The 23339-nt window shown below is 45.4% G+C and overlaps 1 protein-coding gene and 1 long non-coding RNA gene across 4 annotated transcripts in view; one reads left to right on the top strand and one right to left on the bottom strand.

The window, feature by feature from the left end:
* TMEM132B (transmembrane protein 132B) overlaps positions 1-23339 on the top strand; it is a 376300-nt gene that overhangs the window by 62709 nt on the left and 290252 nt on the right. The gene's annotated exons all lie outside the window — the stretch shown is intronic.
* LOC309521566 lies at positions 9542-14547 on the bottom strand. The gene is made up of 2 exons (XR_014214718.1): positions 14273-14547; positions 9542-10006 (listed from the first exon to the last, which is right to left on the bottom strand). It is a non-coding gene; the product is annotated as an uncharacterized lncRNA (long non-coding RNA).

Here is a 23339-nt window from a genome sequence, read left to right as displayed (position 1 = left end):
AATAATAATAATAAATTAATTAATTTTATTTATACCCCACCCACCCCGGCCAGAGCCGGGCTCAGGGCAGCTAACACCAATAAAATCACAGTAAAAAAAACACATGATAAGGGAAAAAAACCCCCAATTTAAAGTACAGGTTAAAATGGAATTTAAAATGCAGCCTCATTTTAAAAGTAGCTGATAAATCAAGAACATAAGGCGAGGGAAACATAAGGGTCAGACTGAGTCCAAACCAAAGGCCAGGCGGAACAGTTCTGTCTTGCAGGCCCTGCAGAAAGATGTCAAGTCCCGCAGGACCCTAGTCTCTTGTGACCAAGCGCCCCACAAGTCGGGGCCAGTACTGAAGAGGCCCTGGCCCTAGTTGAGACCAATCTAACCACCTTGCGACTTGGGACCTCCAAAGTGTTGTGATTTGTGGACCTTAAAGTCCTCCGTGGGGCATACCAGGAATGGCGGTCCCGTAGGTACGTGGGTCCTAGGCCGCATAGCTGCAATCAATTGGAGGAAATTTACATAATTATTAGAACAACCAAGGTAATATCAGGGAAAAACCAATGGATTCAAGTTACAAGAAAGGAGATCCCACCTAAACATCAGGAAGAACTTTCTAATAGTAAGTGCTGTTTGACAGTGGAAAAGTCTCCTTTGGGAGGTGGTGGACTCTCCTTCCTTGGAGATTTTAAAGCAGAGGTTGGGTGGCCATCTGTCATGGATGCTTTAGTTGAGATTCCAGCATTGCAGGGGGTTGGACTAGATGACCTTTGGGTTACCTTCCAACTTTACTATTCTATGATTCTACATTTATACTGTATCTGTTGGCTCTATTGCAGAAAGGATGGATCAACTATGCAGATTTCCAGTACAAAGAATGGAGATCCATAGAGCAATGGTTTTATGAAGTTTTGTATTACCTTTTTATCTGGCTTGACACTTCTGTGTTCCAATAGATGAGGTGATCTCTTATCAGGCCTTATCTGCATTATCATACCTCTTCAAAGAGTCATGACTTCTTCTAAAGAATTACAGTGGTACCTCTGGTTAAGAACATAATTCGTTCTGGAGTTCTGTTCTTAACATGAAACTGTTCTTAATCTGAGGTACCACTTTAGCTAATGAGGCCTCCCGCTGCCACCGCACAATTTTCCTTCTCATCCTGAAGCGAAGTTCTTAACCTGAGGTACTATTTCTGGGTTAGCGGAGCCTGTAACCTGAAGCGTCTATAACCTGAAGCGTTTGTAACCTGAGGTACCACTGTATGGGAAACGTAGTTTGCTAAGGGTGCTGAGAGTTGGTGGGTGGCTGCTAGCTTGCCCATTGAGCTACAGTTCCCAGAGTTCCCTGGGAAGAGGGATTGACTCATAGCTGTCAACTGTCCCGTGTTTGGTGGGAAACTCCCTTATCCCAGCGCCGTTTCCCGCAGCTGTCCCGAATTGATGATGTCCCTTAAATTTCCCGGGTTTCATGCTCGCCCGGCTCGGGAGGGAAGCAGCGGCTCAGGGTCCTCCGCCTCAAGAGAGCAAGAGAGAGCACGTGCACGAGCTGCCGCGTCTCCGTCTCTCCCTTTCCCCCCTCAGGGGCGCATCGTGAGGAGATTGGTGGCGGCAGGCAGCCCCTCTCTTGCGAGACTTCCGCCGTGCTGCCAGGGGAAGCCGGAGGCGGCAGCGGCGACAGCAGCTGAGGAGGCAGCCTGAGGGAGGAGGAAGAGGAGGGGATGGGGAGGGACGCAGAAGGGCGGTGCTTCAGCGGCCGCCGTGGCGCCGCAACTGCCTCATGCCGGGCTTGCCGGTGGCGTGGGCGAGAGTCTCTCTCCTTCCCTCCCTCTCTCTCGGGCGGGGAAGGGCCGATGGAACTCTTTGCGCCAGGACGACAGCAGCCCCGATGTGCTGCTTAGCATACCGTATTTTTCGCTCTATAACACGCAGATTTTTTCTCCTAAAAAGGAAGGGGAAATGTCTGTGCGTGTTATGCAGCGAATGTGTGGTCCCTGGAGCCGAAAAATGAGGCAAAAATCAAACCGCGCTTCAGGGAGAAGGGAAGCCTGAAGAGAGGAAGTGGCAGCTTTCCTGCATTCTGCCTCAGGGTCTTACTGCCCGCCCTCTCTGTTTCGTTACTGTGTTTGCTCAAACGGAACAAAGAGCAGGGAAAGCCCCTCCCCTCCAGGCAAGAAGAGAGGAAAGCAGAGCGTCCGTCCTTCTATCCTCTCCCTGCTCCGGAGGAACAATGTTTGTGAAGGGAAGAGAGATTACAGGTTCGGCTTAAAATTCTGATTTGACTTCCTGCTTTTTGTTTTTGGAGACACACAGCATTCAAATATGCTTTCTTCCATTTAAAGAGGGAGAGAGAGAGAGAGAGAGAGAGAGAGCACACACTGGCTGGCTTGTGTGGGTGGGTGGGGGGAAACTTTTGCCTTCCTTTCCTCACGTTATAGCCCTCTCCTGCATTCTTAGCCTTCTGTGTTTTTCCTTCCCTCCCCACTTAAAATGTGGTTACAAAGCATGGATCCACATGGATCCTCAGGATCTTTGCATTGGGTCACCCCAAATTCACCATCAGAGCACATAGCATGTCCATGGCTACAGCCTGTCCCCCCCCAAAAAAAAATCACGCACCCACTGTTGCCTGGGGCTGCAATGGTGCAAAAACGTGGTTACAAAGCATGGATCCACATGGATCCTCAGGATCTTTGCATTGGGTCAGCCAAAATTCACCATCAGAGCACATAGCATGTCCATGGCTACAGCCTGTCCCCCCCCCCAAAAAAAATCACGCACCCACTGTTGCCTGGGGCTGCAATGGTGCAAAAACGTGGTTACAAAGCATGGTTCCACATGGATCCTCAGGATCTTTGCATTGGGTCAGCCAAAATTCACCATCAGAGCACATAGCATGTCCATGGCTACAGCCTGTCCCCCCCCCCAAAAAAAATCACGCACCCACTGTTGCCTGGGGCTGCAATGGTGCAAAAACGTGGTTACAAAGCATGGTTCCACATGGATCCTCAGGATCTTTGCATTGGGTCAGCCAAAATTCACCATCAGAGCACATAGCATGTCCATGGCTACAGCCTGCCCCCCAAAAAAAAATCACGCACCCACTGTTGCCTGGGGCTGCAATGGTGCAAAAACGTGGTTACAAAGCATGGATCCACAGGGATCCTCAGGATCTTTGCATTGGGTCACCCCAAATTCACCATCAGATCACATGTCTGTGGCCACAGCATGAAGCACAAAAATGATACGTCCACTGTTTCATTCAGAATATTTTTTCCCTTGTTTTCCTCCTCTAAAAACGATGTGCGTGTTATGGTCAGGTGCGTGTTATAGAGCGAAAAATACGGTACCCTCCAACCAGTGCAGCATCTTAATGTAGCGATTTCCCCCTCTGCATCCCTTTCATAACTCTATTTTTATAAATCATTGGTCCATCCATAGCTCAAATTTTTACTACAAGTTTTCTGTCAAGCCTACCAGTGTATGTAACTCTTTACAATAGCTTTTCAACTAAATTATAAACTTTCCCCATTCTTTATTAAAGAGGTCCTCTTCTTGGTTTCTAATTCTGCCTGTAAGCTTTGCCATCTCGACGTGGTTCATCAGTTTTGTCTACCACTCTTCTTTGGTCGGAGTTGTAGACCCTTAGGATCATCTAGTCCAACCCCCTGCAAAACACAGTCAATCACAGCAAAAGCAGCATGGCTCCATCAGTGGCAGATTTATGTATCAGCTAAGCAAAATCCCTTATTTTGGCTGCTGATCCCTTATTTTCGAGGCTGCTGGTCCCTTATTTTCAAATCTGTAAGTTGACAGCTATGGATTGACTGTTAAGCTACTCTGAGAATTGTAGTTCTGTGAGAGGAACAGGGGATCTCCTAACAAAGCTTGGTACACATCACAAACTAAACTCCCCAGGATTTTTTTTGACGAAAGCCAGGGCTCTTTAAAGTGGTATAACAGTGCTTTAAATGTATAATGCGGAAGAAACCATAGAGGAGATGACTTCATGGCCCAGTTAAGTGTAATGTTTCTAAGGGAGCGTAAGGAAGTTGTTGAGGGTAATATTCGGAGAAGCAGCCACTTCTTTTTAAAATAGGAACTTACTTTTGCTAAGTGCTGCAGTTGGATTCTAGCAGTTTGCTTCCAGTTGTTTGCTTTTCTTTTGCTATTGTTAAAAGCCTCAAATTACCCAGGAACCATTTTGAAGGTAATAATGGGGCTCCACAGAAAGCCCATGGAGGGCTAATCCTGCCAGGCCTGCTCTCTCTCACGCAGGTAAAGTGCTGCTGGTGCGTTGCACAGCACTCAGGTAATGAGTCCGATTTAATGCTGCCCGTAAAGGATGGAGACAGCTGCAGAGCAGAAACTGGCAATAATCAACCTAGTGAAGGAGATAGATTTCAAATCCTCTTGGCAGGACACAGAGTCAAATCAGGATTTGATCTGAAGAGGTTCACTTCAGCTTTGTTTGGAGAAGGTTAGCTCTTGTTGTTGTTGTGTTGTTGCTATGGAGATAATGGGAACCTAGTGTTTCTGCCTCCCCTCCCTGTACCTGCCAGCTTTTTCAAACCCACATCCACAGATTTAAGGCCAAATAAGTTGTTACATGGGCGTTAAAAGAAGGAAGAAAGGCAGCTGGGAAAGGCTGCCAGTTTGTGTAGAGGAACGAGGATGGTGATGTTTAGAGGCTGTATAACTCTTTCTTCTGCCACTGTTGTAAACAAAATCTGCCCCTTTTCCCCTATGGGGTATCCAAGAGCCCGTATAGAGTCCTTACATAGGTTCCCTATCGGTAGGAGAAAATAACAGAGGCCAACCAGAGAATATCGAGAAACAAAGCAGCTAGTAAGCCTGATCTTTATTAAAGCTGTTGCAACAGGGTGCTCCCCTCACACATAGGAGGACAGAGGAGGACCCAGAAACAAGGTGTGCCTGTCCTTATATAGACATTTTAAATTCCCTGCCCTGGAGCTCAAGACCACGCCTCCATACATACATCAGAGAAGGGATGTAATCCAAGACCACCCCCCACAAACACCATACCTACATCGCAGAAAAGGCGGTCTACAACAGAAATTTGAATGTTGTTGTTTTTCCTGTCTGCTAGGCTATCTGATAATGCCTTATCTGATTGCCTTTCCTGGTAGTCTGGCCATTCCTTTGAGACGGTGATTACCCAATTCCTGAGACAATGGGACGGTTACCTCCCTCCCTCCCTCCTTGCAGAGAAAACATTTGGTCACTTTGGGAGTAAAAATGGTTTCAGGTCGGTCTTCCTGCGCTGATCTATGTATGTGCTTGGTTGGTACATTTATTATATATATAAGAACTTAAATTTTATTATTACATCACCCAAGTCCTCGTACGGTGCTGAGCCCCGATATGTGAGGCTAACAGTGTGCGGAGTAGGGGGGTCGCCAGTCTTTGGGGGCCAGTGGGCACATTTGAGCTTTTGAGAAAGTGCCCTGATCTCCAGGTGGGAAGAGATGCAACCTTAGGGATGGGGACAACATGCACCCTCTCCTACCCTTCCTTACCCTCTCCTCTAGGGATGGGTGAATTTGTCAGTTTCAGTTTGCACAAGAAGAGCCCTGATGGATCAGGCCAGCATCTCGTTCACACAGTGGCCAGCCAGATGCCCACTAGACTCCCCCAATCAGGACTTGAGCGCCACAGCAGCCTTCCTTCCTGCCATCTCCAACAGCTGTCCTTCAGAAGCATAATGCCTCTTGTGCGAAAACCTGCAGCCGAATCACAAATGCATGATTGCCAAAATCACAAGCCGGGGACTGTATGATGTCATATCCTCTAAACTTTTGAGGTAGGAGGGGGAACAATAGGAAACTTAATCTTCTTCCTGTCACAGCACACTCTGCTTCTTACACACAATGGAGTAGGTTGTTTGTAAGCTCTCTTTCAGAGAGCGCACTCCATTTTGAACTGGACTATGGACCTTTGTAACTTTTAAGGATTATTGCCTGCCTGATTTGCATCGCTGCCTTTGTTGAATCCTGGCAAGTCTTTTGATGTGAGTAAGCCATATATTTTTCTTGTTAAACAGTCTAAGAGTGATTTCTTTGCTAAGAGGGAATCACAGAAGGGTGAAAAGTGATCCAAATCTATCTATGCATCCTTGGATATCATAATTGTTATAAAACATTGTCTCTAAAAGATTATAAAGATAAGCTGCACATGGATAGTGATTTTTTAACTGTGCTGGAATAGGTATTTGCATTCTTACAAATGTAAGACGAGGACGGCTAATTGATAAATAAAATATCCCCTCTTACTCATCTTAAAACCATCCAACTCCTCTGACACTGGAGTTAGAAAAATGAATTCAGAGATGGGCTATACGATCATCCAGCCCGCGACCCTGAATCGTTCTGTATTATTAAAGACATCCTTTGGCTTAAAATGTAAAGCAAGGTGTATGTGACTACAAAGTAGCAAGTTTGATAAGACCTAAACTGTGTAAAGTGCCTGTGAGTGCTGCAGGGTGATACAGGTTTAATTCTTAAGGTTAGGAAGAGCACAACCAATTTGCAATGCACATTGGCCAATTTAATGGATGTGAAATTGCACATCGTGTATCCTGCCCTTTGACTGGAATCCTTGAATGGACTGACATATGCAATGGGGTACATTAAAAGCCATATGCTTGTGTGGAAGCGTGGCACCAGGAAGTCAGTTTGGAGTGAGGGCAGCGCTTCTTGCCCTCACTTGGGTTTGGCATCATGATGCCATTGTGTAACCAAGATGGGTTACACAAGAAAAATAAAAATGGGTGCCAAACAGAAGTGAAGTGGTATGACCAGCATAAAATAGTGAGGATCTTGAGAGATATCGAGAGCCCCCTTTTGTGTGTAGTGAAAATAGTTTCCAACAAAAGTTCAAGGCACCTTTAAATCTCTCACTCTTTTCCTGCTAGTTGAGACTTCCCTCCTTTCAATACACTTAGAGCATAGGCTGAGGTGAGATGTTGCACTAGGTAACTGATTAAGGATCAGGCTTGTCAGTTGATTGGAACTGCTTTGATTGGCTGACAGGTGTGCTCGAAATGGATCCTAACTGGCCCATAATCATGTCCTCTTCGCATTGACAATGCCTTCAATTAAACCTGCAAAGGAGCCTATTTGCATGCAATCTGAGTGCCACAGGGCACATCCTTGCTCTCTGGCAGAGAAATGGCAAAAAAATTCTTGTGTTGGTAGCGCATCAGAAAGTCTCAGAGAAGTTTCCCTGAGGGTAACTAAAAGCACTTGGGATGTTGGCAGCTGCTGCAGAATAGCTTGGGGCCATGCTCCAGAGAGCTTTAAATGTAACTGATTACAATTCACCTCCTTTCAGACCAACTTGAGGAAAGCTGGAATAATCTGATGGTAAAAGAGGAGGAGTGCCTGGCGTGCTCTGGTTCATGCGGCCATGAAGAGTCGGACACGACTAAACGACAAAACAACAAAAAGAGGGGGGAAGGCTGGTTATCTTTTGCTCATGTGTACAGTCATACCTCGGGTTGAAAATGCTTCAGGTTGAGCGTTTTCAGGTTATGCTCTGCGGCGACCCAGTAGTACAGGAATGCGTTACTTCCGGGTTTCACCACTCATGCATGCACAGACAATGATGTCATGCACATGCACAGAAGCGGCGAAATGCGACCTGTGCACGCATAGACATGCCGTCGCGTCTTACGTTCTACTCAGGATGTGAACGGGGCTCCAGAACGGATCCTGTTCGCATCCAGAGGTACCATTGTATTGAATGTTATCCCTCCCACGCCCTACTCTCTTGTTTTCAGACATCACCAAAATGTAGATTGCAAGCTCCTTGAGGCAGGGATCTTCCATTTTTTAAAGGTGCTGTTTGTATTACAGTGCAAATGCAAAACACACACACACAACTCTGTAATGCCCTGTGATATTTTGTATGGTGTGGTACCTTGAGTAAAGTTCCCCCATATGAGCTAAGTGATTTTTGCAAGACTATACAGGGACTCCTTTGAGTCCCAAGGCATTCCATGGCAGGCTGAGATGAATGAGAAGGGGGAAGAAGATGATGGCATGGGGGAAACAGAAGAAGAAGAAGAAGAAGAAGAAGAAGAAGAAGAAGAGGAGGAGGAGGAGGAGGAGGAGGAGGAGGAGGAGGAGGAGGAGGAGGAGGAGGAGGAGGAGTTTGGATTTGATATCCCATTTTATGACTATCCAAAGGAGTCTCAAATCGGGTAACATTCTCCTTTCCCTTCCTCCCCCACAACAAACACTCTGTGAGGTAAGTGGGGCTGAGAGACTTCAAAGAAGTGTGACTGGCCCAAGGTCACCCAGCAGCTGCATGTGGAGGAGCGGGGACGCGAACCCGGTTCACCAGATTACGGGCCTACCGCTCTTCCTCCCCTTTCAGGATTCCCTTGCTCCAGCTGAAGAAGCCGAACTTCCAGCTCCCCTTTATTCTCCCAGGGAGAAGAGTACAGCAAAGGAATCTGGGGAGGGCATCAACCAACTTCTGAGGAGAACTAGCTATGGAAGGGGAATGCACAGCCCGGTTATCCAGGACCCAGTGGTGCTTCCATCACTAGGAAAACACCCATCAGCCCTGACTCAGTGAACTCCTGTGCACTCAACAGTGTCACAAGGCACGGGAGTCTCATGAGCAAGCATGCCTTGTCCATCTTTAAATGCTTGGAGGGTGGGCCTGCCAACCTGTTGGGGGCAACTCCGTTGCTTCCATGCTTTGCTGAACATATTGCCCTGATTTTGGACTCGTTCAGCTTGGAGCCCAGCTTCTCGCCTGGCTGCCCTCGCCTTTCCCATCATCTAGTCTGAGCGTAGCAGCTGCCGGGGACCCATCACCTGTTGCTGACTCCTGTATCTCTTTTCTGCCTCAGTGAAGATGTCTTCCTTATTCTAAAGCAGTGGTTCTGAAAGGCTGTGGCAGGAATGGATGGCAAGTGTGGCAGGAAGATTCAAGGACAATCAAAGAAACATTTAAACATTTCAGTATAGTATAGTATGGTATCAATTTTTATTTTTTATTTTAATTTGCAGAATATGGCTAGTCAATAGCATTGTCTTTTTCTTCTGCAGTTCGCCACAACAGATTGTTTCAGCTCTGGCAAATAGAAAGATCAGAAAAGAAAATGATTACATTGCAAATGTTAGGGGGACCCCTGACCATTAGGTCCAGTCGTGGCTGACTCTGGGGTTGCGGCGCTCATCTTGCTTTGTTGGCCGAGGGAGCCGGTGTACAGCTTCCAGGTCATGTGGCCAGCATGACTAAGCCGCTTCTGGCAAACCAGAGCAGCACACGGAAACACTGTTTACCTTCCCGCCGGAGCGGTACCTATTTCTCTACTTGCACTTTGACGTGCTTTCGAACTGCTAGGTGAGCAGGAGCTGGGACTGGGCAGCGGGAGCTCACCCTGTCACGGGGATTTGAACCGCCGACCTTCTGATCGGCAAGTCCTAGGCTCTGTGGTTTAACCCACAGCGCCACCCGCGTCAAATTGCGAACATTAGAAACCACTTTTTTAAAAAATATGATGGCTGGTGGGATGTATTAGATTTAATAAATTGGAGAGCTACTTTTACATTGTCCTAAGGAGGCATTTTCAGCAAAGGAGAAAAACATGGATCTTACAACTTAGCTTTGGGAGACTTTTTTTCCTTTGCCTTCAGCTTCTGCATCAGATGTTCCTAGTCTGGATTTTCTCCCTGAACTTGGGAGCGAATGGCCAGATCTTAGTCGACAGGCTTGTCTCTTCTGCCTGAGCTGCGAGGATATTGGTGGCCATGTCCTTGTCCTTCAAAGTGGCTTGATGACAGCCAATCAAGTCCCGTGTTATGACTGGGGGTCACTGCCAAGGTCAAAGCAGCACACCTGTGGTCTTGCTTTAGCAGTTTTGATTGACAGGTTCCCAGTCCTTTGCTTCGTTTGCCCTTCTGTGTTTGAGCCCCTGTCTCGCACATCTGTCGCTGAAGGCTGTGTTTGGAGAAAGAGGGTTTTCTTCTTCTTCCCTTTTTGGAAGAGAGAAAGAGGATTCATTTGTACACTTGTGCAGATAAATATTTGCTCCTGGGTGTTTGTCTAAAATTCCCTGGAGATGGTGTGGAAAATGCATTTTCAGTGGATGCAGTCATCTCTTTCTTCTTTTCTACCACCACCAATGTGTTTGCGCATGCATGGACACACATGCCTTTCTTCTTATTCTTTTAGAAGTGAGAACAGGCTTCTGAACGTTTCCAAACTGGTAGCTAGAAGGTCCTCTTCCTTCACACAGCAAATAGTAAAACTATGGCATTTGCTCCCACTAGACGTATCAATGGCCACCAGCGTGTGTATTTAAGGCATGGTGATGTTTCTTGTTGGGCAGTGAATTTGAGGGAAACTGAATTGGGGAAGGACACGAGATTTTGGCTAATTTCCTGGGGGTAATTAAAAATGACTATCTAGAGATGATTTGGAGTGGGGGATTGCGTGTGGGGGGAATTGAAAGGGAACTGAACTGATTTGGATCATACATAGATCATGACTTAAAGCAGAACAAAAATGAAATAAGTACTTATTTGCACAGTGTATAGTTAAACTTAGGGATGCGGGTGGTGCTGTGGGTTAAACCACAGAGCCTAGGGCTTGCCAATCAGAAGGTCGGCGTTTCGAATCCCCGTGATGGGGTGAGCTTCCGTTGCTCGGTCCCTGCTCCAGTCAACCTAGCAGTTCGAAAGCACGTCAAAGTGCAAGTAGATAAATAGATACCGCTCTGGTGGGAAGGTAAACGGTGTTTCTGTGCGCTGCTCTGGTTCGCCAGAAGCGGCTCAGTCATGCTGGCCACATGACCTGGAAGCTGTACGCCAGCTCCCTTGGCCAATAAAGCGAGATGAGCGCTGCAACCCCAGAGTTGGCCACGACTGGACCTAATGGTCAGGGGTCCCTTTACCCTTTACCTTTATAGTTAAACTTGTTCCCATAAGAGGCAGTGATAGTCACCAGCTTAGCTGAGTTTAGAAGAGGATTAGAGAAGCTCATATAGTACAGTGGTACCTCAGGTTAGAAACGCTTTAGGTTACAAACACTTCAAGTTACAGACTCTGCTAACCTGGAAGTAGTACCTCGGGTTAAGAACTTTACCTCAGGATCAGAACAGAAATTGTGTGGCAGTGGCGCAGAGGCAGCAGGAGGCCCCATTAGCTAAAGTGGTGTTTCAGGTTAAGAACAATTTCAGGTTAAGAATGGACCTCCGGAACGAATTAAGTTCTTAACCCCTGGTACCATTGTATAAGGCTATGCTCCACCTCCATTCCTCTGGTACTTGGGTAGACTGCCATTGCACATGGATATCCCATTTAGTTACAACTTCCCTGGAGCTCCATAAAGCATGACCAATGATCAGAGATGATGGGAGTTGTAGTAGCAACACCTGGAGGGCCAAAGGTTCCTCACTCCTGACTTAAGTCATCTCTTCCCCCATCTAAAAACCCCCACATCCTTTTGCCTTTCTTTTCACAAGAAGGTGCCCCCAATCCCTCGATCCTTTTGGTTTCTCCTTTCATACTTTCCCTGCAAATGTCTTGTTTCGTGACCAGAACGGTGCCCAGTCTTCTAAATGCAGCTGCTCCATAGAATTACATAAAGCAGACTGTGGAATATGTGACTCCCCAGATGTTTCTGGACTCCAGTTCCCATCCCTGACTCTCTCCCTCTCTCTGTGTGTATGTATCCATGATTTATGCGCGCGCACACACACACACACACACACACATGTATATGTATATATGTTTATATACACATAGATCATATATGCATGAAAAAGACAGCCCTTTCCCCCAAGGAGCTTACATTTGGGAAATGCAACATGTGTCAAAGGGGAAAAAGAGCGTATGAGAGTAGCAAGTTCAGATATGCTGTTCTCTGTTCAGTGACCCTAATAAGACAGGGTTTCTTCTTGCCAAACCAAAGGGGTGGGGGTGGGGACTCTTTTAAAGAAATCTAAAAATGAACAGATGGCAGAAGAAGGGTGGTCCAGATGCAGTGAGGTGTGAAAAGCTTGAAGACCTTTGGCTGCTTTGACCTCAGTCAGATAGAAATTCTGACAGCCATGTACTCCACAGAGAAGAAGCTGCTTTCTGTAACCAAGGGTGGGCTGAGGGCATTGGCTTGGCAGGAAGCACGAGCTGTTGGAACGTGGCAGGCCCTTTCGCATAGTTACAGCCCCACACACCTGAGGGTGGAGAAACCATGCGTGGCCTCTCAGTCCTCTGTATATGGCCCTTGAGACTCTCCCTGGGTGACAGCCTTCCTTGCCCTACGGTCTTCAAGTGCCCTTGCCTGGCTGGAATGTGTCCTTGGAACGGTGACGATGCTGCTTGTTTCACTGGTTGGAAAAATGTGGGTGGATGTCAGAAATGTTTGCTTGGGTGGATTACAGACTACTGCACAAAGGTGACTTGCACCCACTTTTGCCCCTGGCATGCACCCCGCCTTTCCCGGTATGCCCCACGGAGGACCTTAAGGACCATAAATAGCAACACCCTGGAGGTCCCGGGCCCTAAAGAAGTCAGATTAGCTTCAACCAGAGCCAGGGCCTTTTCAACACTTTTATTATTGCCTGGTGGAACGCTCTGCCACATGAGACCAGGGCCCTGCAGGATCTGATTTCTTTCCGCAGGGCCTGTAAGACAGAGTTGTTCCACCTGGCCTTTGGCTTGGAGCCAATTTGATTCCCTCCCTCTCTTTCTTTTTTCTTTTCCTTTCTCCTCCTGCGACGAGGCTACATTTTAATATTTTAATGTTTCAATATTTTAATGTTGTATTTTAATTTTGTTTTTAAGTTGTTAATCATTCAACTTGTTTTTATTATTGCTTGTTAGCCGCCCTGAGCCCGGCCTTGGCTGGGGAGGATGGGGTATAAATAAAAAATATTTATTATTATTATTATTAGGGAATGTGGCCCTCAGGCTGAAGAAGGCTTCTCATGCCTGTTGGAGTGCTTTCTAAAGAGTGAGCCTCATTTAAATCCATTGAATCCCTGTCACTGAAGTGCTTCTCACTGCCAGGGAGGTCCCTAAGTGCTAGGCTGGACAGTGAACTGACTGTGTTGACTCTGCCGCAATCACCAAGTGTGGGGGTTGCAGCCAAATTGCAATTTTGCTAGTTAAGCACAGGCCGAGCACACAGAGAGTTCTTGAACTTCCTAGAGAGGACCTTCTGTGTACTGTCACTTCTTTTTCCTCCTCTGGGCAAGAACTCTGCAACAAAGGGGAAAAATACTTTATACTTCCTTCTGTCTGTAAGGAGACACTCTCTTTCCACCATGCCTCCAAACTGACCAGATGTGCATGGCTAAAGCTCTTGCTTTCAACCATGTTAGCTAAGTCTACCAGCTTTTATTTTACTGTAGCTTAGTATTTTTCTGCATATTACTTTTGCTGTATATGCTGTCTGCATTGAAATGTAAGTAAAACCTTTTTTTCATTTGTTTTACTAAAAACATGTGGCTTATTCTCTGCAATGGAGATGAAGAAGGGGAAGGTCAGCAGACCACGAAAGGGATAGAAAGATGTAATTGCCTAATTCCTAAGCTGAAAAACTTACCAAGTTTTATTTTTGCTAAAAAGGCTTCACAGCCAGAATACTTATATATTTCTCCCACACATTTCAGAAAGAAGGTTTAGATCTAAATCTGCAGATTTAATCCTCAATCCATCTCCCACACCAAGGACTTGGTGACAGTCTGATGGGTGCAAGCAGACCCAACTTATTTGCAGAAGTGCCCACTTGCAAGTCCAGCTCTGTGGCTTGGGAAGACAACAGTGAAAATGATCGTGCCTGCCCCACTCTTTGAAAGGGGAGGTCAGGGGAGCAAGCATTGAGACCATGTCTTAGCTTACGATTAATCACATATCCCAGAGCTGTGCTATGAATTGTAGACTATGTAACCTGACCTGTGATGGGGCCCTATGGTGGATTCTGGAAGAAAGCCTTTCACAACTGTTGGATAGATTTAGATGAGTAGGAGAGGATGTTTTATTTATTAATTATTCTTTCTCTTTTTCTCACTTGTGTAAGTATGCAAATACTTTTTCAGCAGAGGTAAAAAAATCACCCTCCATGCACAACTTATCTTTAGAAGCTTTTAGGACAAAGTTGCATAACCTTCTAGAACAATTATGATTTCCATGGTTGCTTAGTCCAACTTGGATCATCTCATTTTTAATGTTTCACTCTTAACAAACAAATCACTCTCAGGCTGTTTAAGTAAACAAGAAAATATAAGGTTAACTCACATCAAAATCTTGCCAGGATTCAACAAATACAGTGATGAAAATCAGTCAGGCAATAATTCTTAAAAGTTAAAAAGTCCACAGTCCAGAATGGAGTGTGTTCTCTGGAGGAGAGCTTACAGACACCCTACCCCATTGTAGGTCAGAAGAAGAGCGTGCTGTGACAGGAAGAAGAAGAGTGAATTTCTATTATTCCTCCTCCCACCAGAAAAAATTAAAGAATATGACATCATAGTGTTCTGTTTATGACTCTATAGCAATCATGCTTTTGTGATTTGGCTGCAGATCTTCCCACAAGAACAGAACAACTGAGCTGAAAGTTTCAATGCTGAGTCTACGAGTGAGAGCCAGGACAAATGGGGCTGCAAAATTAGGCCAGATGTTAGGCTCCATGAGGAGCAGGGACTTGTATGATATTGCTCAAGCTGTAACCAAGACTTAATTTTTTTAGCTATGTTTTATTACATTGATATAGTGCTTTCCTTTCATCATGGAACCTATGGTGGAGTGTCCATATCCCATTATGCAGGTGAGCACTCTGGCAAAGCCACAATGCCTCCTGAAGCCTATGGGAGGAATTGGCTAGGACAGGGATGTCTAACCGGTCGTCCACGATCGACAGGTCGATCCCCAGGTGCTAGCGGCCAATCACGGTCTCTTTTTTCTCCGTGGGGGAAAAAGAACATCCGGCCCCACCTCCTTCATTGGTGCATGATTGCAAAAATGGAAGACAGAGGGCCCTGCAGGATTTAACTTCCTTCTGCAGGACCTGTAAGACAGAGCTATTCCGCCTGGCTTTCAATTTGAACTTAGCCTGATCTTTTATTCCCCTTCCTTCCCTCCCCCTCCCCTTTTTATGAAGATTACCCGCTCTGGGATCCCACAGCTAATTCTCCCCTGGTTTCTTCGCTGGCCCAAATAGGACTAATTTAGCCAGCTAGCCCTGGTGATCATCTAATGTTTATTGGATGGATTTCCCCCTAAATTGATTTCTGAATTCTGAATTTATTGTTATTCATGTTTTATACTGTATTTTATGCTGTTTTGTTGTTGCATCAATTAAGTGTTTTAAATTTGTTGTTAGCCGCCCTGAGCCCAGTTTTCTGAACCGGGAAGGGCGGGGTATAAAAAAATATATATTTATTTATTTGTTTGGTGAGTGACTTTTGCCTCCCCCTCCAAAAAAAGCTCCACAACTTTGACCTTCGCCCCTAAAAAATGCTCAACAACCTGGGTGTGCCCCCCCCAAAGGATAGATCATTGCCAGTTTCTTCTTCTGGGAGTAGATCACAGTCTCTTGGGAGTTGGACGCTCCTGGGCTAGGAGACTTTGGGAGTCAGGAAATGGTGGCAAAGCTACTTCTTGGGAGTAGCGAATGGAGGTATCGCTGTCTCATGAGGCTCCCCTGTTGGGGGTCTTTAGCAGAGTGATCTTCGCTGACTCCAGTTGCCCCCAGGACCCTGAAAATACAACCCCATACATAAAAGAGGGGTCCAAAGACTGGGATCCTGAATAAAGATAGAAAGTAGTAGTTTTATTCTGTTTATTTTATTTTAGGTGGAACACAGTGGATGTAGGTTTCAAAGATGTGCTCTTGGGATGCCTGATTTCAGTTGCTCAGATACAAGAAGATAGTGAGAGTTTTATGTATTTGTTACATTTAAAACTCACCTGGAGTTAGCAAAATTGACAGATTTAATAAGGCATAAGTCAAAAATTTTAATTCAGAAACAATGGAAATGTTTAAATGATTATTTATACAAGCAGGGCTCAAATACGAAAGTTTGGTTGTGTCTAGTCTAACCTTGTGAAGAATACAGAGAACATAAAGATTTGATTGATTATGAAAGAATCTAAGGGAAATGATTGAAGAAGAGATTTAAATGCGAGCAAGACAACTAAGAGACATGTGGTGAATGCGATGGAAGTCTTTTATAATATTTTAACTAAGATTTTTACATTGCAGTATTTCAAGCAAGAATTTGGTAATATCTCTTATTTTTCCTTTTCTTTTTTATAAGTTTTCATTTTGGAAAATATGTGTTTACAGTGTTATGTATTGTTCTTTGTTTCTCTTTGTTTAATTTCTATTTCTTGAAAAATTTAATAAAAATAAATAAAAATAAATAAATCTCACCTTTCCTCCAAGCAGCTCAATGTGTCATGCATGGTTCTCCCCTTTTCCCATTTTATCCTTGCAATCATCTTGCAAGGTGAGCTAGGCTGAGAGAGAGCAAGGCCACCCAGGGAGCCTCACGGCCAAGTGGAAGATTTGAACCTTGGTCTCTCAGGTCCTAGTCCAGCACTCTAACCACTTCCTGTGCCTTGTACTTTGCAGAAGAATAAATGGGCCAGCTGCAGACTGATTTTCGTCCTCCTTACTGAGACTGCATTCCGTGTGTTATTTCCATGGGATTAGAGTACCTGACCTTGTTAGAAACCTTAAAAAATCCCAGCTTCCACTGTCTGCTAGCGCCTGGGTTGCTAGGGGATTTATATATGTAAGAAAAACACTGTCAGTAAACTCTGGAATTGAGTCCTCCCACAGTAATATTTGACTGCATCCCTGTGAAAAGTAGATTCTATGCATGGTTTGTGGATCTCTTAACAGTGCTAGTGTAACACCAATTATAAATGTTAATCCATCATTCCCTTCTGTACCAAATTGTTCATAAGGTGTGCATTTTTTGGGGGGGAGGGGGGAATCCATTGAAACATTGGATTTTTTATATATATTGCACGCTGAGGAAAGATATGATAAAATCAATATGTTTTCTCTTCTCGCCCTACACATCACTTTTTCTGCAAATTTATGCACTGAAGCAATTACCAGGGATTGATGTGGCTTGGCGCTCCTTGCATTGATTTCGAACAATCCCGTGAGCTGTGCTGTAGCTTTTCAGAAAGTCTGATCCTCAAAAGATTCACCTAATCCTTAAAATATTCCCCTGCCCCACCATTAGCGAGAGCGAAGGTTCTCACCTGTCCTGCTGGCAGAGTCTGAATTACCATTAAGGGACAGCAAGTCTATAGACCAGGCTTCCTCAACCTCCGCCCTCCAGATGTTTTTGGCCTACAACTCCTATGATCCCTAGCTAGCAGGACCACTGGTCAGGGATGATGGGAATTGTAGTCTCAAAACATCTGGAGGGCCGAAGTTCATGTAGCCTGCTATAGACCTACAAGAGCACCTTCCCCACTATCGGTCACCTTGACCTTGTTTGGGGTGCTGCCACTGGGGACCGACCAGTTGCTGTAGGACCATCCCGATGGGGCATTTTCAGTGGGGGTTCCACTGACAGATGTGTATCTGTCTCCCCCAATATTGACTTTCTTTTGTTTTTTAAAAAATATGTTTCACCCAGGCATTTGATGGCTCAAACACACTGTTCCAGTCAACTCTGAGATCACTGGTGGGGAGAATATTTTTAAGTGTTTTTGGAATGTTTTTAACTGCTTTTAGAATGAATTTTAATTTTTGATATATATATAAAATTTGATATATATATAAAATTTGATATATATATAAAATTTGATATATATATAAAATTTGATATATATATATATATAATATTTGATATATATATATATATATATATATATATATATATATATATATATATATGCAGGTTTTGGTGTCTTCGGGTGTCTTCCCGTGTAAGAGTCGGGGTGTCTGTGCGACGTTTCGACGAGGTCTCACTCGTCATCTTCAGGCTGGTGCTTTCGGCTTCTTGTTACTGGAACAGAGCAGAGTCTGGTGTTTGAGTTCCTATAAATACTGTTGAGGGGTGTGGTGTATAGCCTCCAACGTTCTGGGCAGAGAGGAAGTTCCTAGATTAGTGTGCCTTTTCTTCTTTTGTTCCTTAATTACTTGAGGGATATCTTGGGTGATTTCATGAGTGATATTCTGAATACCACTGGGTGGGTCATTAAGTGTAGATTAGTTGCTAAAGCTTTCGTGTCTTGACCTCTTGAGCTTGTGAAGAGTTTTTCTGAGAAGATGGCTGTGCTGCATTTAGTTGTGCTCTGGCTTGGCTTCGTGTATAGGGGCGAGCTGTGGTTTTGTGCCTTGTGCCAGCCAGATCTGTGTAGGGATTGCAGGGGGGTGCAGCATCCGGAGGTGCCACTATAGTTTGGCTACTGGATGGAGTCTGTAATATGTCTGTGGAGAGGGTCTGGGTTTGGGTCTGGTGTGGTTGATTGGTGACGGCGTTCTGTGTGCCTCTGGTTCTGGTGTCGGTTTTTGTGGGGAGGGCTAATTTCCAGATGTCTGGCAGGCGGGACGTGTCGTCACGCTTGTTCATGTTGTGAGGGTGTTTCTCTATCTCGATGGCTTCCATGATTATTCTCTTGTGGTGATGTTCCATGTTAAAGAGCAATTTGGAATCTGCAAAATTAATTTCGTGTCCTGTTTCTTTCATGTGTTGGAAAAGAGAGGAAGTTTTTTCTTCTTTTTTGACGGCATTCTTGTGTTCTGCGATACGTGCATTTATTCGTCTGTTTGTTTGTCCAATGTACGTGGCTGGGCAGACTTTGCAGGGTATTTCATAGACCCCTTGGTTTTCCAGCTGGATTTTGTCTTTTGGGTTTCTGAGGATATTGGCTATTTTTTGGTTGGTGCAGAAGGCTGTTTTGATATTGTGTTTATGGAGGATTTTGCTGATTTTGTCTGTAGTGCCCTTGATATAAGGAAGGAGGGCCATGCCATTGTTTTCTTCTGTGTCTTGGTTTTTGGGGGGTGTTTCTTTTTGGATTAGCTTCGTAACCCTGTTTTTCTGGTATCCATTGGCGATTAACACATTTGAGAGATTCTGTAACTCAGTTGTCAAGTGGTCTTTGTCAGCCAGGCGTTTGGTTCTGGAGATGAGAGTCTTGGCTACGGAGTTTATTTGTGCAGGGTGGTGGTGTGATTGTGCATGTAAGTAGCGGTTGGTGTGTGTTTTTTTCCGGTAGATAGTGTGTCCTAGGGAGCCATCAGGTTCTATCTACCGGAAAAAAACACACACCAACCGCTACTTACATGCACAATCACACCACCACCCTGCACAAATAAACTCCGTAGCCAAGACTCTCATCTCCAGAACCAAACGCCTGGCTGACAAAGACCACTTGACAACTGAGTTACAGAATCTCTCAAATGTGTTAATCGCCAATGGATACCAGAAAAACAGGGTTACGAAGCTAATCCAAAAAGAAACACCCCCCAAAAACCAAGACACAGAAGAAAACAATGGCATGGCCCTCCTTCCTTATATCAAGGGCACTACAGACAAAATCAGCAAAATCCTCCATAAACACAATATCAAAACAGCCTTCTGCACCAACCAAAAAATAGCCAATATCCTCAGAAACCCAAAAGACAAAATCCAGCTGGAAAACCAAGGGGTCTATGAAATACCCTGCAAAGTCTGCCCAGCCACGTACATTGGACAAACAAACAGACGAATAAATGCACGTATCGCAGAACACAAGAATGCCGTCAAAAAAGAAGAAAAAACTTCCTCTCTTTTCCAACACATGAAAGAAACAGGACACGAAATTAATTTTGCAGATTCCAAATTGCTCTTTAACATGGAACATCACCACAAGAGAATAATCATGGAAGCCATCGAGATAGAGAAACACCCTCACAACATGAACAAGCGTGACGACACGTCCCGCCTGCCAGACATCTGGAAATTAGCCCTCCCCACAAAAACCGACACCAGAACCAGAGGCACACAGAACGCCGTCACCAATCAACCACACCAGACCCAAACCCAGACCCTCTCCACAGACATATTACAGACTCCATCCAGTAGCCAAACTATAGTGGCACCTCCGGATGCTGCACCCCCCTGCAATCCCTACACAGATCTGGCTGGCACAAGGCACAAAACCACAGCTCGCCCCTATACACGAAGCCAAGCCAGAGCACAACTAAATGCAGCACAGCCATCTTCTCAGAAAAACTCTTCACAAGCTCAAGAGGTCAAGACACGAAAGCTTTAGCAACTAATCTACACTTAATGACCCACCCAGTGGTATTCAGAATATCACTCATGAAATCACCCAAGATATCCCTCAAGTAATTAAGGAACAAAAGAAGAAAAGGCACACTAATCTAGGAACTTCCTCTCTGCCCAGAACGTTGGAGGCTATACACCACACCCCTCAACAGTATTTATAGGAACTCAAACACCAGACTCTGCTCTGTTCCAGTAACAAGAAGCCGAAAGCACCAGCCTGAAGATGACGAGTGAGACCTCGTCGAAACGTCGCACAGACACCCCGACTCTTACACGGGAAGACACCCGAAGACACCAAAACCTGCATTCCTGTACCCGTGAAAATCTACGAAAGCATATATATATATATATATAATATAAAATATTCATAGCCGCAAATCAATTAATCAATTTCTACTCCACCCTTCCTCCACGGAAGGGTGGAGTAGAAATTGATTAATTGATTGATTTGCGGCTATGAATATTTTATATGGGTCCCCCCTCCCCGGCCACCCAATTTCTCAGCCATCTCTTTTCCCAATCTAGCGACCCTCACTGGTTGCTCCAGAGCAATCCCCCCCCCGGTTCTTCCCAGGTTGCCTGCTTGTTTCAATTGATGGAGGTGCCTGCAGATAAACAACACACTGTATATACCGTATTTTTCAGTGTATAAGACTCCCGCATGTATAAGATGCCCCCTATTTTGAGGGACTCCAAATTAAGAAAACACCCCCTCAGCACTACCTGTGTATAAGACGGGCCCCAATTTCAAACCTAATTTTTTGTTTAAAAAACCTAGTCTTATACATGGAAAAATACAGTAATTCCAAACAATACCATATTAAATGATGGAAGATTCCTAATGCAGAGGTCGCCAAACTAAGGCCCACGGGCCGGATACGGCCCACCGGGCTCATTAATCCGGCCCGCGAACCTTGCAGACCCTGCCACCCGCTCGGTCAGTCCCCGCGCTAAACAGGCGTGACGCAGAGGTCTCGCCGCATGGAGACTGACTTCTGCAACGTGCAACAGCTTCTGATCAAAAGCCACGGATGCCTCTGGGCAGGCAGTGATGCTGGCAGGAAGCTCCTGCAGCCAGTCAGAAGCCGTGGACGCCTTTGGGCGCCGCCCCTTCCTTCCCACTGAGGCGGCCGAGCAGGAGGAAGCGGCAGTGGCGCGAGGGCTGCCTCTGCCACCCAGGCTAGTGGCATGGGCTCTGTGCCCCACCGAGACAGAGGATGCCGACGCTGCCGAAGACGATGCAGTGTGGGCAGCTGCGGCGTGAGTGGCATAGGCGCGGAGGCCTTTTGGGAGGGGGGTTTTTTCGGGAGGCGGTGGGTCTGGCCCGCTACAAGGTTTGAGGGACAGTGGACCTGCCCCCTTCTGAAAAAGTTTGCTGATCCCTGTCCCTAATGCATTCATTTCCTTTTGGATTCCAGTAATCTGGAATACCCAAATCTAGGCAGAAGTTTTAAATTAGGGATAGGTAAATCAGTCTGCCTTTAGTCTGTTTTGGATTTGCTCTCCCCCCCCCCAGTGCAGTCTATCCAACACAGGGGCGTAGTAAGGGTGGGGCAGTGGGGGTGGTCTGCCCCAGGTGTCATCTCTGAAGGGGTGTGTGACAAAATCCTGGCCGGGCATGATCACAGCTATGCAGGATCGCACCCCCGGCTGCACTGCTGTGCCGGATTGCACCCCCTGGGTTGATCGCCCTGCCCCCCAGGGTGGATTGCCCCACCCTGGGTGCCCAGCATGTGCCCACGCGGCTAGCTCTGCCGCTGATCCAACTAAGTTTTACTCAGAGTAAATCAGGCATTGCAGGGTGTCGTACTAGATGTCCCTTAGGGTCCCTTCCAACTCTGTAATTCTATGATTCTATGAGGGCAGGCCCACTGAAATGTCTGGAAATGCCTAATTTCAGCCCATCCATTTCCATCGTTTTTCTCTGCGTGGAATCTACTTGGATGCAACCCATCCTGTTTCCACATTTAATCTGCAATTAAATAACAATAATACCTCAAATGTGTATTTTAGAATTTATTTTCATAATATGTGTTTCTTTATTTATGAAACCTGCACTTTCATAAAAATTTAGCAAGGCGCAGTACAACAAAAAAGAATAAAATTAACAAAATATCCAAGACAAATCAAGCATCAATAAAAGATGTGCTTTTAATATGCATATTTTAATGCATATTTTGATAGACTTACTCAGGTGTTCTACTGAATTTATTTTTAAAATCCTATTTATTAAGTCCCCCTGAATTTAACGGGCCTTGTCCCCAGATAAGTCAGTGTGGGATTGCAGCCTTGGACTGCATTACAACACTTGCGGAAGTGCATAATCTGGTTTTAAGCAAAATTCCAATTTGCACCTTCGTTTGAGTGATGTGGATCAGGTCTGTTCATGCAGGAATTCACAAGCATCCATTTTTTCCAGCATCCTTAGGCTGTATGGGGAGGATTTCTGAAGGATCTTTTTCCTGTTGTTGACCTGCTGTGAGGTGATTGGAAGACTGTGCCTGGACTTACCTCTGACCAGTACCGATATTGCTGTTGCTGATGACTTATTGGCCTTCTGAGCATGCGAGACAGTAGCTGGCCTCTTCCAAAGTCTGAGGAAAAACCTGTCTGTCAGAAATTAATGGGGTGGGAATCCTAACATAAAGCAAAGCCTTGAGTGAAATTCCATGGCTTCATGGACTGTTAATTCTTTATTAGGTTTTCCTAAGACTGAGATAAAAGGCATTTTATCTTTTTTAAGGTTTGCATTAACATGTCATTGAGCTTTATAGGTACATTGATCTTCATTTGGCTAATGTGGAAAGGATAATAGAAATGTGTGTTCTTTGCAATGGCAAAGACAACTCCGTAACGCTTGGGATGGAGAGGGGGGGGGGACACAGTTATCTTGCATCGTAACAGTATCGACTTGGACACCTTGGCTGAAAGGGTTCAGAGGAGGTCTGTGAAGGGGCTGAAAGAAGGGATGGAGGAGAATTTGGTTTTGTCCATGTTTCAAAGCACACCAGACAAACATGTAGCTCCAGGATTTATAAGCAGATCAAAATGCAATTGACAGA

The sequence above is a fragment of the Podarcis vaucheri genome (assembly GCF_965113315.1).
Source record: "Podarcis vaucheri genome assembly, chromosome: 16".
NCBI classification, from domain to species: Eukaryota; Metazoa; Chordata; class Lepidosauria; order Squamata; family Lacertidae; genus Podarcis; species Podarcis vaucheri.
This window is presented reverse-complemented; position numbering and strand designations above follow the sequence as displayed.